This window comes from Lacerta agilis, chromosome 9 (assembly GCF_009819535.1).
Source record: "Lacerta agilis isolate rLacAgi1 chromosome 9, rLacAgi1.pri, whole genome shotgun sequence".
Lineage (NCBI taxonomy): Eukaryota > Metazoa > Chordata > Lepidosauria > Squamata > Lacertidae > Lacerta > Lacerta agilis.
Window position 1 is genome coordinate 48,262,162 of NC_046320.1, and position 15,863 is coordinate 48,278,024.

Consider the following 15,863-nt stretch of genomic DNA (forward strand, 5'->3'; position numbering starts at 1 on the left):
AGTACCCAGGGGAAGGGATCTGTGGTACAGCATCTGCTTTGCATACAGAAGATCCCTGTTTCGAACCCTGGCATCTCCAGGTAGGGCTGAGAGAGAACCCAGTCTGAAACAGTTCTGCCTTCATGGTTGAGGGCCGCAAATGCTTCTGAATACAAGTTGCTGGAAATTACAGAACGGTAGATTGCTCAAATGTTATTGAACTCCAAGTAGGGATGTAAGAGATCATCGTTTTCTGTTTTGTCACATGCATCACTGTTTCCTTTTAGCTGCAGTTCACTTTCCACTAAAACTACAGTTTCTGCATCATTTTCCACTGTGGGAAAAATACATTACTCATGTAATTAATTATGTAAATTACATTGCCATTATGTTATACAGTCCCCTTGATTTCAGTGCAAAGGCAACAAAATGTAAAGGGGGAATATAACCAATTACCCTACATACTATTTGCTGACTAAAAACACCAACAGTGGATACCAATCAAGTTCACTGGATTGATTTCCTTTCCAATGGGATGAATAAGCGAACAACAGCAATTTCTACTCCCATTTCCATTTCCATCAGAATTCTCTAACGTCCCTAACTCCAAGTCCCATCAGCCCCAGGCATCATGGCCAATTGTTAGGGATGAGGGCAGTTGTAGTCCAACTCCATTTGGAGTGCTATAGGTTTCCCATCTCTGATTTAGACCAAGGATGATCAAAAAGTTTAAACCATAGTTCAATGCCCTTGTCCCTGAATGCCATTTGGTGGGACAGACAGGGGTATGGGGGCTCCAGGGACGACTCTAGGTTTTTTTCTATCACTGGCCTGAATTGGTTATTTGAATGTGTGGTTGTTAAATTTCCATATTAACCTTATTAATAAAATTCTGTTCTGTTTCTATCCATCCAGTGCATTTGACTCTTCATTGCACTCATGTCTTGTCAATTTCACTTCCATCTTGCAATTTTGAAACCAGCTCAGGAGAAATAGTTGCCTTCATCACAAATTAGTTCTGTCAGCAATTCTGTAGGGTTTTTGATCAGAGTTCACCTTAAAAGTAAATAAGCAACAAGAGAAAAAAATATGGAAACCAGCAGAATCTATACATTATTTTTTTTAATAAGAATTTATTGGTTTTACAACAGACAACAAACAGATATAACACCCACATTAACCTAACAAAAATAGACAAATACATAAACACCAATAACTCTTCTTCTTATATTATACAAAAAAAAAAATCTTGTTCGAATCTTGGTACAGACTTCCCCTGCCTTTTCACCTTCGGTTCTAAAACCAAATATTACTTTGATAACATCATATACCATCTTAATCTTGACAACTTCGAATTTTCGAGAATCTATACATTTAGTACTGTGGCATCTGTTATGATGTGAGCACTGACCTCAGGCCCAGACACAATATTGAAAAGGTGTTTTGGTGGCTTTATGAACTTTGCAAACAGATGAGATAATGTCTGGAGCCCACCAAAGTCACATGTTGTGGTAAGAGACATTTCAAAGCCACAACTTAGATATATACTATTCATCCTGGAAACAAACAGAAACAGGACAAACCTTCCAGTAGCACCTTAGAGACCAACTAAGTTTGTTCTTGGTATGAGCTTTCGTGTGCATGCACACTTCTACACACGAAAGCTCATACCAAGAACAAACTTACTGGTAGTTGGTCTCTAAGGTGCTACTGGAAGGAATTTTTTATTTTATTTTGTTTTGACTGTGGCAGATCAACACGGCTACCTACCTGTAACTAGGACAAACCTTGAATAACTTCTGTCTATAGGAAGATGAGGCTTGTCAACCTGGGAATGTACTGTAGCCTCTGTTGCTATTCAGCATTGGTAACAATAGAGTAGGAATTTTATTACATTCAATCAGTTGTACAGTTACTGTACTTTTAAGACCTATTCTTAAAAGGCAAATTGTGAGGTGAGCTCCATAAAAGAGCAAGCAGAAAGGGATGGGCAGCCCACTGACCACCCAGAAGTCTGTCTCAGGTTAGGGGACTCTCCTGAATGGGATAGGCAAGTACCTATGCTCAGTTTTCATCTGTTCCCCATCAAATCACTTCACATCATAGCCCAGCCTGTTCAGGATAGCTTGAGGGGCTGCCAGGAAAAAGAGTGACTACAAAAGGAAAGCTTCACCCACCACTGCATTTCAGGACCCAAGTTGGCATCTTTAATGCTTGAGGCTGTGTCTAAAATACACAGAGAGGAATATCATAACATTAATAGCCCAAACAAGCCTTGTTTCGGGCAAGCTGTAGCCATCAAGACTCATCCAATCCTCAAAGCAATTGCCCCAAATTTGATCAAGGCAAAATACCAACAGACTAGAAAATTCACATGTAAGATTATTATTTTTTAAGGTTTCTGTTTTATAAATAAAAACAAGCTTGTCCTACATTAATGTTTCATCTCTCCTTTGGTTTTTGCATGCCTGTGGCAATCCATAACTGTCAAGCTCCTACTGAGAGGCACACTGAAGTCACTTTAAGAGAAGCAAACTCAGCTGCCTGTGGATTCCCAGCTTAACCTGCCCAACTCTTGGCAAGATGCAGCCACTTTAGTACATGAAAACGGCAGCCAACTTCAGATCTCAGTGGGATCCCTCTCCTTTTCTTGGCAGGCTTACCTCCCTGGATGGCATCTTGCAAGACAAAATTAGAAATCAATGATGTTTTGGCTCAGCCCTAGATATTAATAGTAACAGTCGCAACAAACACCATCTGTTGTCATGTGACTGCAGTGAGGCAGTGTAGTTGTGCAGTTGTTATGAGATATGCCATTTGGCAGGTGGGCATCGCATGTTTCTCTTCAAGATCACTCCATCGTCATTAGTAATCTGGCCCCACATCGCAAGTGTTATTTTCTTGGGTAGTTATTGCACCCCAGAGAACAAAACTAGCAATGTGTTTGCATATGATCCCTTAGGTGCAAAATATTGCAAATGAGCACAGCTGTCAACTTTTCCCTTTTCTTGTGAGGAATCCTATTCAGAATAAGGGAATTTCCCTTAAGAAAAGGGAAAAAGTTGACAGCTATGCAATGAATTATTTTTATACTACTAGTCATGAGTTGAGATATCATTGCACCAAACAGCTGCAAATATTTTGTGTGTTATCCACACACAAAAATCACGCACAAGCAGATGTACTGTTTCATAGTGTTTCTGCTTCAGGAACCATACAAGAGTGTGTATTAAGTTAAGTGTATATTAAGTTAAATGTGTTGTATCATGTAAGCAGCATTTGGAAATATTGTATGTTGGAGTGTGCAATCCTTTCCCTGCTGCTCTGTTGTCTTGAGGATGTTTCCAATACCTTCTAGCAGGGGTCAGAAACCTGGAGCCCTACAGATGATGCTAGACTACAGCTTCTCTCATCCCTGACTCTTGCGCCTTGATGGCTGAGACTGATGGCAATTGGAATCCAAACAATATTTGGAGGGCTATGGGTTCCACATCCCTACTATGACATTCCCACATTGCCTGGCAGAAACAGGCACCAGTTATTCTATCTCTCTCTTGTGGGCCCAATTATAAGGACTATACAACATTTATGGGATTTTGGAAGGAGGTGGGTACATGTGCCTGGGGGCATTTCTAATCCAAACTATTCCCCCCCCCCCAATCTGATACTCTTATTCCAGAGTGTCAATATTCTTCCCAATGTTACAGCACAGGAAAGAATTTGAGATATGTATGACCCCCAACAAAGTCTAGAGAAATAAGGTATTTCAGTTAAAAGGAATAAGGAAAGGCAGATATTGCAGCCAGGAAAATAAGAGAGGTGACTATATAAAACACCACCTGCAGAATCAGAGTCAGAAATGCCAGATTTTAGCAAACATAGAGTGAGCAGGTGTGGAAAGGTCATGCACTGTAATTTATCACACAGAGAAAATATCCCACCCAAAGTCTGAACTCTTTGAGCCATGAAGTGCAACCCTTGTAAAATGGTAGCATTGTAGAAAACAGATGCTGTGAATAAAAGGGAAGAAACAGACGAGTGCACTGTATTAACACGACAATAGAACTGCAACGTTGTCCAGTTAATTCATCTCTGAGACTTATTAAAATTAAAGACATTTTACAATCTCTATTGCCCGTTGACTTCTAATTAATTTGGTAACTTTAATAAAGCAGTAAAGTCATATAGCAGAGTATCTTACAGGGTTTATTCAAGCTTCAAATGGGTAACATTTGCTGCCTGTGAACCAGGTAATTACTGCATAATTAATTTTTTCATACTTTTAATGTGAGATGTCTCTCAAATATAATTTAATTTTATATATTAATAGTCATCCAGCTCTTCTAATTGCAAGGAGAGAAAGGTGAATTACAACTAACCATACTTCCATAATATTCTCTCTGAAAGGCAACGTTCACATGAACAAAACAAAACAGATCCCCATTGTTCACACATACATTAATACGCAACAGTACCAGAACTGCTTGTTCCTTGTCAAGCCAATCATCTTCAAGAATGCCATCTTGTGATAGTATATCTCGATTCCATTACATTTTCATATCTAGAGGTACCTCATAGCTAGCACACAAGGAAGAGCTACCCTAGTCTGACATCCACCTAAAGAAAGAATTATGGAGGAGTAATTTAAAGCAATCAATGTTTTATTATTTTCAGCTTGTGTCATCACTTAAGCATTAGATCCCGCCCCCCATGAATGGAGGAGGGCCTGATTTATTTTAATTAGTCCATAGCTTGCTTGCATTTGTGTATTTGAACCTTTCTGGTGACATTCATTGGTATTATGACTGCATTTCCTCCTTGAAACAGCCGTTTGCTTTGGACAATAGAGAATGATAGTCTGGCAAATGCTAGAAAGCCTTCAGAGCCAAAGTCACTCTCCACATATCAAATCTTGCTTACACGGTAAGACCATCAATAAAAGGACCTCAAAGGAGTGAAAAAAATCAATTCTGTAATTGGATAAAAGTAGTCTTCTAAGCAGACTGGAGTAGGATTGTATTGTTCAGCTTTCCAGGTATGTATTTGGTGTGCAATGGAAACATTTAGTCATTTACTAACCAGTTATGCCCATGTCCTATATTTAAAATATCTCAGGACTGAGTCATGCATGGGTTTGCATCATTTGGTATCTCTGAATTATATTTAAAAGTATTAATGTTTATCTTATCATCTAGTAACAAACAACTAAAGCTATTGCCTGTGTTTGAAGTGCAGTGATATGAAAGCTCTGTTTTGTTTGATCTGTAAGGGATGTTTTACACATGAATGTATCAAATAATGTACATAGATATGAATGCACCCTAAGATCTAATGCAGACAAAATGGTGGTCCTCACATAAATTCACCAAGAGTTCTTAGGACTACCACCATAATGTTATATCGTGCTCACACAGCCATTGTGCTGAAAAACTGAGTGGCAGCAAGAACATAAAAATGAATAGTCCCATAGGACCCACTCTAGGTTCCACATCTTTATTCCACATCTCAGCTCTAGGTTCCTTTGCTTTATTGAAAATATTATGGAAGAGGGTTACTACCTTCATGATCTGTTTGTAGGCATCACAGAGACATATGGTTGTCAACTAGAGGAGATAGACTGAGTCCATCTGAAGAAGGCCAGACTGCCACTGAAATGACTTCCTACAGCTACAGAAGGTGGTTCTTACAATATTTTCATGAAAAGAATGGATGGGTGCTCATTAAATTGCACACATTCAATCTATTTATTTTTCACAATGTTGTTTTTAAATGTTTCCTAACATATCCCAGGGGCATTTTGACTTTCTTGTGACAATGATGGTATGATTGATCCTGTTTGATAATATTTCTGTGGCAGGCAACCCATGAGGTCTCTCAATTATCCACTGAAATGAAGATCCAAGGATATTTTGCTGGAGAAGGTGATAAACTTGCACGTTGTTAGGCAATGCAAGTCATGTTGAACTCAGTGGCATCTCAGCAGCCTGTGTGCAAGATTGAAACCAAGACTGAGAAAAATTCATTTCTTTGTATATTCTTAAATAGTACAATAGAAACAAAATCATAGACTTCATCAGCTCTTTTTAAATTGTCGAAGTAGTTGGGAATCAGATGCTGTCTAATCTAGTTGCTATTCTGCATAAATATTTCAAAAACAGAATTAAAATCAGCATTATAATTTTATACTTAAATGTGCCTAAAGATTGATAGCTGCAAAAAAATGGTATTATAAAATGTGAGTGTCTGTAAAAATGATAACTGTTAGATGCAGGCAAACAAGTGAAAATATTGATACTTTAAAAATATATAGCAGGTATCCTTGTATTCAATAATGGAGTTGAATATTGCAGTGTAATAGGAGCCGCAATAATTTGCTGTCAATGATACATGTGTGTATTAGTATTGCAGCAGGCAATATAGTAATATAGAAATGGATGGAAGTAATAAGAAAATAATTGTTGGTAGACAGTGATAGCTTTAACATAGTTAAACAAACAATGAATATTTGAGCTACATGAGTAAGGTGGGCAAAATCTATTGTGCTGTTGGAAAACATATTTAAATTCCCAGTAGATATATTTACTAATCAAAGGGCCTGCTTCTCATCCTAATGAAGATAAAATTCAACTTGACAACAGCAGCAGCAAAATGTAATCCCAAAAGATTCTATTGCTGAAAAATAATAATTCATCTTAAGCAATCAGTGTCTACTACATGCCAAAGATGAGAAGTAAACAGATATAATATAGAAACAAAAAGTAATGTTTATATAGCTATAGCTTAGTCAGACATCTTGTTGACAGTGCTGGATCCTTAATATTTTTTTCATCCACCTGATTCATTTGTGCTCTTGTTATCATATGGATGGAACTATAGAGCAGCATGGAGTCGATTCACCAGTTTAGGAAAAAACAAACAAACCCAGAACTGGAAACTGTGGTTCTTGTGCTTCCTTTCCTTGTGCAATTAATTATTATAGTTCATTTGACCCACAATATTATTTGGAAATAATTCCTAGTTGTTCAGTGAGAGAGATTCTTGCCCACCTTTGTATCCATTCATTTGTTGTGTACTTTTGTGGTGTCACAGGTAGTTTGTAGCCAAGGGCAACATCTGGGAATGGCATCATCATAATTTCGTCAGGCCTCACAATGGTGAGTGCTTGTTTATAATTGTGCTTGTTTATAATTAAATATTATACCAACCTTCATCTGTGGTGATACCTGGGAAGGGCACACCATAAAACTGTCGTAGGGGACCTTTTTCAGGACAAAGATTGCATCGCCCTTCAGGGAAGCCCCCAGAAGCTGCATGACAGTGGTAGGTGGGTAGGCAGAGGCAGAGGAGAGGGGAGGGACCTATGTGACTCTTTTCTTTGTACAAAGGCCACCATTCCAGCTACACAAAAGCAAATCTTTCCATATCCCCTTTTCCATCTTTCAATCCACTTAAACAAGAAGCATTATCAAAGTTCAAGGAAACATTCCAACTAGGCAAAAGCACTTGAGGGTGATTATTACAGCTGGTGAGGGGGATGATATGGAGAACATTGGATCTCACTTGATTTGTGGACTGGTAGTTCCCCACCCCTTTCATAAAACATTAGTTGTATTCAGAATAGACCCACTTATTAGCATAAAACCATTTATTTCAGTGGATCTGCTCTCAGTATGAAGTATTTTGGTCTCATTTCAATTATTAAAAAACACCAGCACACAAATACACAAAAAAATCTGACCAGAGGAAAAGGCTAAAATACTAGTTTCACATTTATTTATTTTTTTAAAAAAACTCCCTAAAAATCCTACAGGCACTTCAATGATTTCACTCATTGGGTAAAATCAACCCACTCTAACTGATCTACCCTTGCAGATCTGGTTTCGGTGCTTGCTTTTGCACCCTAATTCCATCATCTCTGCTTGGGAATGCTTAGCCATTGTCTTGAAATGTTGTCTTCACCTGTTGTTAGAATTTACCTGGATGCTGAGGATCTCCGCTCCTTCTCTCTTTAATAAAACTAATCATAAAAGGTCTTCCTGAATAGAAATGCTTCCAAGGCACATTTAAAAAGTCAAAGAGAGGGGGGTTACTGGATTCCCCCCCCCGGGAAGTAGTTCCACAAGCCATGCAACACTGCACAAAAGGTTGTTTTACGATGCTCACCAAATGGGTCTGTTCTAAAGTAAGATTGGGTATGATTATATATATATCTTTTTAAAGTAGATAAATTCATGTGGAAGAAAATGTGAGTCTTTCGGTGCTGCATGCTTAACAAGCTTGATTTTTGCACATGTGCATTGCCCGTGCATATACAATTTGTATGTACATAGACTTAGTTCACAAGTGAACTAAGAAGGGCAGGATCTGTTGGCACGATCCCAATCTCCCTTCCTCCATGAACACATATCCAGCTACCAGACGTTATGAGCGTGAACGTATCTCTAAACCTCAAGAATGAGCTTCAAATGATTAGCCCAGTCTTAAAATGTCATATTTTATTATTAGTTCAACCAACAACTGAACTAAATCAGATCACTAGGTTATGTTAACAATTCTTCAAGGCATATTTCACATGGCAGCTAATTATTCCAAGATAAATTCTCAGGGGTAGGGGCTATTGTTTAAATAAAAAATGTTGAACGTGCCTTGTGTTAATACAGTCATTGCCAATCAGACCTCTGGAAAGTAAGTGCAGTGTTTATGCTGTTGCAATTGGGATAGCATTTTACAATTAACCTCTATAAGTAGAATATGATTATCTAGCATTATCTTGTGTCATGTTTACAGGTTTGCACTATACTTGAAAGAAGCAAACTGTCTGTGCAAAGAGAGAAAAAGAGATTGCTTTCGCACCTACGCATCTTCTTTGTAATTGGCATCTTTTGTTCACTCACTGTTTGTCGAGCATCCAGACAGATCATTGTTAATCTATTACACCTGTTTTCTGTATAGTCTTTCTGTCTATCCTTCCCCACCATCCAACTTGGACTGTTTTGGTGTGTTGCAGTAATAAAGTGCAATTGCTTAAAAAAAATGAAAAACGCTACAGTTCACACATGTAGAAGAATAAAGCTGTGGCCCATAGTTCAATCCATTTACCAACTCACATTTTGTTTCTAATGGCTGTAGAGGCCACTGTAACTTTAAAAAAATATGAAACAACATGAAAACATGCCCAGCAGACATGTAAAAATGTACCTGTTTCTCCACGTTGCCCCCAACATTTAGAAGCAACTTTCTTCAGAATTAATATAACAATAAACTTCAAGCTCTTTACATTTTGCACCTGACAATGTTGTGTCAAGCCAAATGTTTTGTAAAAGTTTGTTTTTAATGAAAACTAAAGTTTTTTTCCTGTTTTTATTTCCATGAGCATATGTTATTTTGGTGTCACAAGGCAGCCAAATGCAGCTTGTCTCAACTCCCAGAACAGAGATAGGTTCTTCAAAGCCAGTTAGCAAATTGTTCCCAAAGGCCACTTCAAATCTTCCTATTTTAGAGAGGGTACATGTCAATTCTTCATTAACATTTTCATTTTCATTATATTCATATAACCTAAAGAGAAATTCCCCGCAGCCCAAAATGTGGTAATCAATTTTGATGCCATGTTCAGATGGAAGGTTTGTGTTAACTTTGCTTTTGCCACTTCACATGCAAATTTTAACCTTAAGACAGTGAACACGGCAAAAAGAAACCATTAAATAGTACTGGTGTTTAAAGAAATGGAGGTTGGGGAATAGGGGAGAGATCTTCTTACTGGCGTTGGAAATAACCCCCTAAGCAGAACTGTTAGTAGCAGTAGTGCTTTTTAAAATAGCTACTACTATTATTAGTGATAGTGATATTTATTGTGTCAACTTTGCTCTCCTGCCTAGCTACAGTGACATTTCTTTCAAAATTCAACTATTTTTTTAGGGAAACGTTTAACAGCCTGTTTAATAGATGCTATATTAGAATGTTCTGTCACACATCTGGGTGATGTATGTTTTATCAGTATAATGAGAATATGATTCCTTCATAGGTCTTTTCTAAGAAGTGAGGAGGAGATGAAAGGGCATTCTTGGACACTGATAAGAAGGATTTCTGGGTGCATACATATGTATAAGTGGTTTGGTGTGGCAACACACCAATAGAGCATGCCACTCTGAAACAAAGATACTTCTATTACATTTATGTGATAAATATCTGCCTGGCTGGCTCAAACTATCAAAGGATTTGATTAAGGGATTGATTTGAATACAAACAGCATAATTGACCCTGGAGAAAAGATGAACTGATATGGACAACAAAGCTTTGTGAATAGGCTTATAAGATTAGGAGGTATCTTGGGGAATGTCAGCAGTCGTGATCTATTCTGAAGTCATATCTTGGCTGGAACAATGAATTTCTTTTTATTATGCCTTTGATGAAGTGTTTTCTGACCAGGAAACTTAACCAACAATTTTTATGTGTCTCTCACACACATGGTCACTCCCCTGAAGATACAAGCACATTCGTTTGGCTATGTTAAAAATGTAATAAGCCTGTGGAGGCTCCAATACATACATCGATCTTTGCACAAAATGCGGACTTCCCTTGCAATTCAGTTTTATGAACAGTGTGCAAATTGAAGTGTCTTGGAGTTCCAAAACACAGCAAATATTTTAAGGAATGGGTTTTCCATCATCATGAAGAATAGAGATGATATGGTGGGAACAATATGAGGCACTCGGTAGCAGTTTAATGTTAAAACCGTAAGAGGAGCCTGCTGAATGAGGCCAAAGGCCTATTTCCTGCTAAAGGGCAGGAAACTACAAGAAGGAAGGAGCTGATGGGAATGACTCATGGTATCAGTTGTCTCCATAGTAATGCACAGAATATGGGAAACAAGCAAGATGAATTTGAGGTCTTAATACAGGATGACAAATATGATCTAACACTGAATTAGTGAAACTTGGTGGGATGAGACTCATGGTTGGAATGTAGAAATTGAGGGGTATAAGCTGTTCAAAAGGAATAGAGCAGTTGTTCCCAATTAGGGGTCCAGGAACCCCTGGGGGTCCACAGAACACACCCAGGGGGGTTGTGGCCTCATCCCTTGCCTCTCCTCCAACTACACTTTTGCCATTTTTGCATGGTAATATCACAAATCTTATGGTCTGTTTTAGCACTGTGCAATTTTTCAATCTATTGACCAAAATCAGTTTTTAAATCACACCACGACAACAGTTTTGACCCAGCAATATGCAGCAATATATAGCTCCTCGCGTAAAAGAGAACAGGGCAGATGATTTCAAGGCACTACCGATATCACACAATCATCTCAGCCGATAATGCTGCTGATCAGAGCTACCTTTCTTCACACTGAGGGAAAACAGGGCAGCCAATTGCAAGGTGCTGCCTTCCCCTCATGCTGACAGAGAACAGGACAGCTGATCAGCCTCACTTCAAGGCACCGTGGCACTACCTTCCCCTGGTAGATGGAGCAGCTTTTCTCAGCAGGAAAGCAGCAGCAGCCACAGTGGACATGCATTGTTACTGGCTGCCCCGCTGACAGTGGCTTGATGCACCCCCCCCCCATCCACTCGCAATCAAACCATGCAGTGGAAGTGACTCCGTTTCCTCTCCTCCCTCCATGGCTGCTCCTTCACTCAGTGGAGAAGCTGCATGCTCCAGCACCAGGGGCGGAGAGCAGGTGTGGCATGGCTAGCCCACGTCCCAAGGGCATGGCGCGTGTCCCAGGGGCACGGCACATTGCCTGCGAGGGTGTGGCATGCACCCCAGTGGCATGGCATGCCACCTGCGGGGGCGTGGTGTGCGTTCTGGGGGTGTGGTGCACTGCTCACAGGGTGTGGTGCGCTGCCTGCGGGGGCATGGCACCTGGCACAGTGGGGAGGTGCACGGCGCATGTTGGGGGTGGCCACAATGGTACCCCCCTCCTCGATGGTGCAGGGGGTGGTGCACTCCCCCTGCCCCTTTTCCTCTGCCAGTGCCTTCCCTCATCCCCTTGCCTGATCTCCAATTTCAAACATCATGATATATCAGAATATCATGATGTTTATCTGCTGATATACCGCAATGTTGAAAACCAGGTACAGTGATACCTCGGGTTAAGAACTTAATTCGTTCTGGAGGTCCGTTCTTAACCTGAAACTGTTCTTAACCTGATGCACCACTTTAGCTAATGGGGCCTCCCGCACCGCTGCCACGCGATTTCTGTTCTCATCCTGAAGCAAAGTTCTTAACCTGAGGTACTATTTCTGGGTTAGTGGAGTCTGTAACCTGAAGTGTTCATAACCTGAATCATCTGTATCCTGAGGTACCACTGCATACCTAAAATCCTTTGCTTATTAGGAGCTACCCCACATTTTCTCCAAAAAAAAAATGCTTTGCAGAAGTAATTTTCCATAGGGTTATCAAAATATTCAAAAGTAGGGAGTCCGTGGATTGGCTTTTAATAAATAGGGTGTCCTCAGTAATTAGCTAATTGGAAACCACTGGAATAGACCAAACAGGAAGGGGGGAGGAGTAGCATTATGTATAAAGGCTGTGTACACTTTTGAAGAGATCAATGTTTGGGACATGGAAAGCAGATTGAGAGTATTTGGGTAAACATTGTAGAAGAGGGAAAGAAGAGTGACTTTTAATGTGAGTGTCTGCTATAGACCTATAAATCAGTCTGAAGACTTGGATGATGCCTTCCTACAGCAGATTACCAAACATTCAAACATGAGAGATAGACTAGTCATGGGAGACTTCAACCACCCCATTATCTTTTGGAACTGAAACTCTGCCAAGAATGTAAAGTCCAACAGATGTGCACAGGAGGGCAACCAAGATTACCAAGGGTTTGGAAACCAAGCCTTATGAGGAACAGTTGTAGGAGTTGGGTATGTTTAGCCTGGAAAAAGAAGAGATTGAGAAGAGGTAACATAGCAACCTTCAAATATCTAAAGGGCTGTCACATGGAAGATGGAGCAAGCACATTAACCAATGGATTCAAGTTACATAAAATGGAGAGTCTGACTATCAGGAAGAATTTTCTGACAGTAAGAGCGGCTGGAACAGAAAGTGAGAAAGTGAGGCTCATTGGAGGGTTTTAAGCCGAGATTGGATGGTCACCTGTGATGAATGCTTTAGCCGAGATTCCTGCATAGAAGGGGTTTGGAGTAGATGACCCCCAGAGTACCTTCCAACTCTAAAATACTCTGAGGCTATGATTTGCTCCTTGTTTTCTACAGGTTACAAGAAAACTGGGACAATAATCTGAATTTACATTTATACATATGATTCATTCTCACTGTTAATATTCTTGAATATTTTGCTGTGCTGGTATCAGAATGCCTTTGTCTTTTCAAGGCAGATACAAATAGTAGATGTTCATAGAATCATAAAATTGTAGAATTGTAGAATTGGAAGGGGCCCCACATGTCATCTAATCCAACTCCCTGCAATGCAGGTATCTCAACCAAAGCATTCATGACAGATTGCTATCTAACCTCTGCTTAGAAACCTCCTATGAAGGAGACTCCACCACCTTCAGAAGTTTCCTTTTTCATATTAGATTCAAGTATCATTAGCAAAATAAATAAAATCAGGAAAATTTAAACTGATGTAAAACAGAAGAATACAGAATGCTAAAATTCTGCATTGTTTTTGACTTGCCACACATAGTAGCTAGGTAACAAAATGAAGCAACACATATGTGTGTAGCAGCTTGCTAAACAATTGTGTCCTGAAGCACTTAGTGATCACCTAATAAAGACGTTCTCTCATTTTCTAAGTGGTGAGTGGGAGTGGTAATGAGCCGTGTCCATGGCATTGGTAATAATAGATAGCACAAAGGAGGATTGTAGGAGTATCTCTTAAAAAAGACACATATAAAGCAATTTAAGAATGGAAATTACAACATATGAAGGAAACTGCTTTATTAATACATGATGGGGCACTGTGATCGTTCCATAATGTGATGCCATAGTCTGGAGAGTCCTAGGCAGGTCTTAGATGCCATGCAGACCAACAGTGATATTTGGTAGTACCAGGCTGGGAACAAACACCTTAATTAAGGATGGGAAACCTGTGGCTCCTCAGACGTTGGTCTCCATCTCCCATCAGTCCCAACCAGCATGGCCAGGGATGATGGGATTTGTTGTCCAACCACATCTGGAGGACCGCAGTTTCTCCATGACTGCTTTAAAAACTTGAGTAGGATTACAATTGTCAGGTTCATTTCAGAGCTAGAGGTTCTGTCCCATGGTTACTTAGTTTTTACAGGTTTTGCTGTGATAGGGTATCCTGAGTTCAGAAACTCCGAAACTACTGCTAGAAAACTCTGAGAATCTATGAAGCACATCTCTATTTTTCAAAGAGTAGTACAAGAAAAGAAAAGATTGTTCAGAAGACTGAAATCTTCTTCCATATGAAGGGAAAAAAATGGAAAGTAAAAAAAAAGACAATGGCCATTCATCATTTTGCGACATCTTGAACTGTGTGCTTATTGAAGCTGGCCACAGAGACCAGAAGGGGGGCGGAGCTAGAGGTGAGAGTCCCGGGGGGTGCCCCGAGTGGTGAGCATCCCAGGGGGGTGCCACCCATGGCGAGCGTCTCGGGGGGTGCCGCCCATGGTGAATGGTGGGCGTCCCAGGGGGTGGCATGGCGATGGTACCCCCCCCTCAGGGATGACACCCGGGGTGAACTGCCCCCACCACACATCCCTTCCTGTGCCACTGGCTGGCCAACAACACTTTTACTCATACTATGCAAGATATTCAAAACATTGAACTTTTACAGTACTACTTGTGAAATCACAAATCAGCTTTATGGAATTTTGTTATGCAACAAAGATGTAAGCTATAGTAAATCAGTGCCTCCCATCTCCAATAAAATATTTCACCCAAGGTATTTTTATTGCATTTTTTGAAACTCAGATGCTAGCAAGGCAATGTGGAGTAGAGCACCAGTAGATCTTTTAATCTAATGAAAATGCATGAAACCCAATTTATTTTGAATTATCGCTATAAGGAGCAGCTAAGGGTGTTCCTTTGTTTGTTCACTGCATTTCATTTAAAATAAATTGCCATTTAAAAGCCTATTATCTGTTTCACACCTGGAAACAGTCTTCCCTTGTGCTACAAACACAGAACATCTTAATGCAAAACCATCTGTGGTTGATTATTACAAGTTTTAAAATAGCACACGATTCAGATTGCTTAACAGTGAGTTGTAAAATCAAATAGACCCCAACCCCAACCCAAAAATATGCTTGAAAAAAGTTGAACATGTTGGTCCTTGTTTATTACCCAATTCAAAAAAACAACCAAACAATTCAAACACCCCTTCAAATATTTACAGTGCTGCTGATGATTAACACCTATTATTTTTTGTTTGACAAAAGATATTGACTAATTGCTGATTTCTGCTTTGACTGCTTCCTCTCCCTGCAACAGGCATCTAGCTTAGATTGCAGGCTGCAGGATGCTTACTAAAGTTTCTTCGCCACTGTAACAATCTGAGGCCAGGTTCTGATGTTATTTCCTGTCCCACTTAAAAATGTGTGAAAGGAAGTGCCCAGCAAATTGACATACAAATGGCATCATTATGGAATACACTGGTACAGACATCGTTCTCTGCTATTCGCTACTATACCTCAGACTGGCACCTTGGCATCCGCTCCTTGCATAAGCTCACCAGAGGCCATTTCCCAACATTTCCACCTTGTGTTCATTTTGAGAAGGTGAGTTAAAAAAAATAGCACTGGCAACACCCCTGAGTTCTAAACTACCTGCACATCTGTGACCAGTTCTCCTGGTGCTTTGAGGGGTACTCATAATCTGATTGGAGTAATAGCCCCGGGGATAGTAGATTGCCCCCCCCCCTGATATTTCTCCGTTGCCTCTCTAAAGATA